At 26.8% G+C, this 6,675-nt stretch overlaps 1 non-coding gene across 1 annotated transcript; it reads right to left on the bottom strand.

The window, feature by feature from the left end:
- Positions 1-5,933: 5,933 nt before the first annotated feature.
- Positions 5,934-6,070, bottom strand: LOC125418401 (U4 spliceosomal RNA). The gene has a single exon (XR_007237394.2). It is a non-coding gene; the product is annotated as a U4 spliceosomal RNA (small nuclear RNA).
- Between the last annotated feature and the right edge of the window lie 605 nt (positions 6,071-6,675).

The raw sequence follows: 6,675 nt of genomic DNA, 5'->3' as shown, positions 1-6,675 counted from the left end.
TTATAGGCAGGCTATTCATGACCTTCGAGAGACTGTATACATAAATATATATAATGATATGTATTTACATTGGTTTTGGATAATGAAGATGTTAGTGTAATTATTGTTTCTATTGTTATCTTCATTATTATGGTTGTATCATTATCGCACTGGTATCATTTACCTAGGATGATACGTATTATATTTATATTTATATTTACATCTCTATGTTACGTAAATATTTATGAAGTATTGTAAATATTTATGAAGAATTGTAGCAAGTGGGACGTACGGGCAATTATGAAATATAGGAGTGTGTTTTCTGTGTTGAGTTAAAACTTTGGGAAGTCCATTTTATATGGGAGATGCTGCTGAATTTTCTATAGGATTTCCAGTAGAATTTCTCCTAGTCGGGGTCATCGTAGGATTTTGATAGGGAATTCCCCTTCTATAGTAAATCCAGTATCATTTTCCATGTAAAGTGAATTTCCTCAGATTTTACCTTACATAGAAAACGCACTTCTATATATGTTTGTAGCCACTCACATCTCCCACTTGCTATAATTCCACAGATTTACAGTGCTCCATAATTATTTACCAGCACATAAATATAAATATAAATACAATATATATCATTTTAAAATCCATAATATTAGTAGCAATAATGAATACAACCTTAATAATAATGATAACAATAATAAAAGTAATTCTAATAACATCATTACTATCCAAAAACAACATAAAAACATATTTTTATACATATATGAATATGTATGCACGCCTTTGAAAGTTATAAATAATCTGCTAGTTGGTTAAAATATCTGCCTTAAGGTTAAGATATCTACCAGAAGGCTGTAATAGATATCCAAAGGCTGAATAACCTACCCATAGGTTGTGATACCGGTCCAAACATTAAATAACCTACCCATAGGTTTCAATACCTATCTGAAGGCTGAATAACCTATTCGAAAGTTGTCCCAGATCTCTATCACCAGTACTATATGAAATTTTTCACTTCTTAACTAGGATATACATGCACTCCGAAATCTAGAAAATTATCAATTAAAATAAAAACAACAGCCATGCATATAATAATAATAATAATAATAATAATAATAATGATAATAATAAGGTAATAAAATAGTTATGATAATATAATAAAATAATTGAACTCTGATGTTTCAAAATTATCTAAAAATGTGAATGAATCCATAAATACAAAACATTGAGACCATATAAAACACGTGTAAAAATCTATACAATAAAACTAAAAGTCACTTGATGTACCATAAGATATATCGGTACGTAATCCCATAATATTAGTCGCCTATAGGTATCCTACTACCAATACGATCAGGGGTAGTTGTCTACAATGGCCATCTAATATGTTGATCTCATAAGCAGCAAAAATATGATACTAATATGCTCATAGGCCTAACCGTGTCACTGCCATAGTACTGTATGGTATATTTAACATATAATATATCGACAAGACATCTGATGCACATCACGATATACTAGTACTGCCAAGCAATGCTTGGTATCCTAACACCACTTGATAGAAGGGGGAGAAAGAGAACCTCCACGTGAGTCTTTTAGCATCCCACAGGTGTCAGTGCTAACTACCATTCCATAGCTAAAGGGGTGGCTAATGCCATCATTACAGAATACCTATCTATCATTGCTCACCTTAACTCCCATGGGATGGCTAAATGTATCTATCATCATTTGCCTATGGGGAGGGTGGCTAATGCCATTACGGTAGAATACATGCCTATCATCACTTATCACAACACACAAAGAATGACAATATATATATATATATATATATATATATATCTGTGTCCGAAAATCAATCACATATTTATTAAAAACACCAGCACCATATTGTGCATTTATAAACCAATTAGTCACATATAAACATACAAATATGAAAGCATTGATTTTTCATAATTACATTTTGAAACCGTAAATAAATATTTTAAATAAATAAATAAAAAACAAATAAAAACAAAAATTAATAAGAATTAAACATAACAAATAATCTTACATAATCCATGAGATCAAACCTAACTCCATCCATTTAAGTATCACCAAAAATTAATAATCAATAATAAAATTTTGAAATACAAAATATTATTTTAACAAAATATACCACGTTAAAATCATGTTAATATTAAATATTTTCATAATATTCTCAATTATTTTAAATCAACATAAATAAAATAAATGAATAAATAAGCAAATAAATAAATAATAAACAAAGAAACTTCCAAAATCATATGCACATATTTATTTACACACACACACACACACACACACACACATATAAAGGAACATGTTTCAATAATATGATTACATTACAAAATTTGAAATTAATGATAAACATTTTTACAACTCAAATAGAATTTAGAAAATTGCATACTACTCGTATTTATATGACTTTCACATATACACACATACAAATATTTTATAATCAAAGCACTAAAGCATTTAGAAACAAACCGTAAAAATAAAGCCTTTTTAGTTCTACAATCAACCCAAAAAAATAATTTAATACTTAATTATGCCCAATTTACTTTAGGAAGAAAATCAAATGACTATCAATCCAATCTCATAAAATAATCACTATTATACATAATAAATATACTTATAAGAATATATGAAAATACATTTACACATTCTATTAACATGATCACTAGTTTCCATCAATGCATTTTAATAAATCGAGCAAAGAAAGCCATAAAATATTAAAATGCTCCTTTTACAGTGTAAATCTCTCTCAAGTCTATAAATCCATATATAAACAAATACTTGAATAAATTTAAATAAGCGTAAACCAATAATTTAAATATCATAAAAATATGGATTGGCATTTAAAACAAATATATCAATGAATGAAATTATTTTAATTAAACATAAGCATCTAAATCTTCTAGACATTTATAAAATAACCAATTATTAAAAATTTGTTAAATGACATATTAAATCCAAATATATTAACATATATATATATATATATATATATATATATTATATCCCAAAACATAATTTAGAAAATATACCATTCATAATACTTATTTTGCTCATCCTTACTTTACCACAAGATTAGCCACAAGTTCAGTCTAGGTGCCTAATATATACTATGAATATTATTTGGATAACAAAAACGTTATCCAAAGATATTGGAGTGCTCCAAATATTCTAAAATTACTTTTATTACTTCGGATTTTCAAAATAGGACTCTGGGGGAGTCTAGCTATACATTGATCCCAAACGGCCTATTGTCCAAAATTGGGGTTTTCTTGTTCATGCTCAATTTCATGAAATTGACTATTTCATTAATCTCTATTAATCCCTAAGAACCTAAATGTGATAAGAATTCCTAGGAAAAACTTTCAACACAGACCAATGTTTATAGTGATTACTAAAATTAGCTAAAATTGATGATATTTTAAGTACTCATCCATAATTAGCAAATTATATACCAAATGAAAGCTTGTAAGACAAAAATTAAGAATATTCAGTCCAAAATAACAAAACTTACAGCCGATGGCTAGAAAAATGTTCGAAAAAGGGTCAAAAATTTTTAGCAAAACTTCAAATCATTGTATCTCTCAAATGATTTAGAATTTGGAAGAACAAAAGCTATATTCGAAATCAGAGGAATTAAAATAAAGGGATAGAGGTATGGTTTATGTTGGATAGGTCGAAAAATGACCGAATCATCTAAAAATCAATTTGTACTATCCTCGGCTTCAAATATGACCTATGTTCTTCCAAATTCTAAGTCGTTATCAAAATATGTCTCTGTCTATAGCAGATAAACTTTCTTTTGATAAATTATATAATAATTGAAGCTACAGCAATGAACCAAAGAGAACAAACCTAAACAAAAAATAAATAATAATAATAAATTCCATTAATAGAGTCAATTTCACTATTTAAAATTCAATGTTGAAATGGAAATATAAAATAAAAATAAAAAATAAAAACATCTTCATTTTGAAATAATATTTAATTCTAATTAAGTAATGGATTCTACAATTCATGTAGATGTGGCTTAATTGTATTTTTTTATACAATTGATTTTTAAAATTTTGCAATTTAGATTTTTCACTTTTAAACTTTGCAATTTAAGCCTTTGATTTTTCAATTTGTTGCAATTTATGATTTTTTAACTTTTAACTAACTGAGCTTGACAATCATTCCATATGAATAATATTAAAACATAACAAATTTTGAACTAGAAAATATTAAAGTGCAAAATTTTAAAATTATTTTTAAAAATCTACATTTTTAGTATGTTCTAATTTAGACTCTGATACAGTTTAATACTGGTTAGTGATTTATATCAACTTTTAAAAAATATACATATACCAAAATATAAAATATTAAAATTGATATTTTGCAGTTTAATATTTTCTAATTTAAAAATTGATATAATTTAATATAATCACATGAAATAGCAATTCCATCCTATAGTCAAAAATCCAACAAAATTTAAATTATAACAAATTAGAAATACTAAAAAATTGAGGGTTTAAGCTGCCAGAGTGTATTTAAGCCTAAAAAAGGTTGTTGTATACATACAGTAAAAGCATCACCATACCTTGGACCTATGTGCCAAAGTTGTTTTTAAATCCTATGTACCAATCTACGTCTCTAACCATGACAACATCATCCCCGAAAATGATGAAAAAAATTGTTTTTCCATCCTTCGCTAATTCATTAATTAAATGAATTAATAGAAACTTCTTTTTTATTTTTTATTTTTTTCCTAAAATATAGTATCCTCATACATCACTAAAGTCTTCCTCATCTGGGACAGATTTTTTTTTTTTTAATATATATATATATATATATATATATAAATTAGTTTGAGGAGCATTATAATATATATAATTTTAACCACTTGTAGATCGGCATGCATCCTAATTTTATGCAATACATGTTTTGCGAAGGTACTATTGCTAGAAAGGGAAATTATACAAATTGCGAAATTTTTATTTCAATTTATACTCAAAATGATGAATGTCTGAAGAACGAGTTGATTTGTAGTCTTGGCTTTTCTTAGCGCATGCGCGCACACACACATACACACACACACACACACATATATATATATATATATATATATATTGTTAGGTGCGTTTTTTACATTTTATAAGTTTACAAGTTGTGAATCAAGTTCATGATCCTATGATAAAAATAACATAACTTTTGCCCGTTTAGGTTTCTCATAGACACATCAACTTCTTAATATATGTTTTAAGACAAAAGTTGAAAGGGTTAGTTATGTTTTGTTACTTTGGACTCTTAGAGCTTTACTAATTTAGGTCTTTAACTTTTTCCATTTAACAATTTAGGTCATCGATTTTTTAGTTTGTTGCAATTGGTCTTTTTGACTTTTTATTTACAAGACTTAACCATTATTGTATATGATTGATATTAAATTGTATTAAATTTTGAACATAAAAATATTAAATGCAAAAATTTTAAATCTAGTTTAGGTTATTCATAAAAAGCTTGAATTTAGTTTGAATTAACTCGTTACAATATAAAAATTTAAAAGCTTCAACATTTATTTTTTTAAAATAATAATTTTAATATTTATTTTATTAATTTTTATTATAAAATTAATTTATTTTAAAAAGTTTATATATTGTTTATGCACTATAAATATTGAATATTCAATTTGATTAAATTTGTACTATAGTTTTTTTATAGATGCATATAAATAGCAAGCTACTCATGAATCACTCATAAACTTGATTTATTGCTCAAGATCGGTCCAGAGCTTTATGTTTTGTTCAAGATCGATTTATTTTCTTTACAAATTACTTTTACAACCTATGTGGAAAAGTTGTTTTTGCATCCTATGTAGCAATCCACGTCACTAACCATGAAAAGATCATATATCTAAGAATTGTATTGTAACGCTTTGCCCAAGAGGGACCCCTTACAGAAATTCTCAAAGGCCTGGAGTAAACCAAGTCCGAAGATGGGATTTGGAAATTATTTTCAACCAGCAATAGACGCGCCTCGGTTAGAACCTCATTGGATGAGTCATTGGCCCACGAGCGATGATATCTTTAACAACATTCCAGCTTCTGTTTTATATATAGTTATACTAACTATAAGCTTCCTATGTTTTTGATGTGCGAACTTGATTTTTATAACAAAATATAAATAACCCAACTCCTTTACATTATTTTTATGTGAATATGGAGGACAACTTTTTTGCAGATAAAGTAATTTCCTTTTCCAAAAATTATGCCATTCTGTTTTCTGTGGGACATCTATTTCAAAATTATGAGATTCTAATTTTGAATTTTGCTTAAAGCTCAATACAATACTCTTCCTCGAATGGAAGTGGTCTTGGGGCTTTTACATGTTCTTCGATATTGAATAAAAAATGACTTTCTTATAATCAGCCTCAAACCACTATCCCAAAAAGCAAACAAGGAAAAAACAATAGGAAATGTGCAATTTTTTGACTAAAAAAATAAAAGATAAGAATTTTGCATTTTCTAAACATATTGATTCTTGCATTCAAAGGTTCTTTGGATTTTATTTTTCTTGGTACCAATGAATTTGACTTAACTACCTGTGTAATAGTTGGTTGTGTTTAGTTACCTTCAAAATCATGTTTAATTGGATAAAAACCGATGACAGACAAGAAATTTATTGAAG

The sequence above is a fragment of the Ziziphus jujuba genome, chromosome 9 (assembly GCF_031755915.1).
Source record: "Ziziphus jujuba cultivar Dongzao chromosome 9, ASM3175591v1".
Classification (NCBI taxonomy): Eukaryota; Viridiplantae; Streptophyta; class Magnoliopsida; order Rosales; family Rhamnaceae; genus Ziziphus; species Ziziphus jujuba.
The sequence above is the reverse complement of the archived record's forward strand: the minus strand, read 5'-3'. Positions and strand labels throughout refer to the sequence as shown.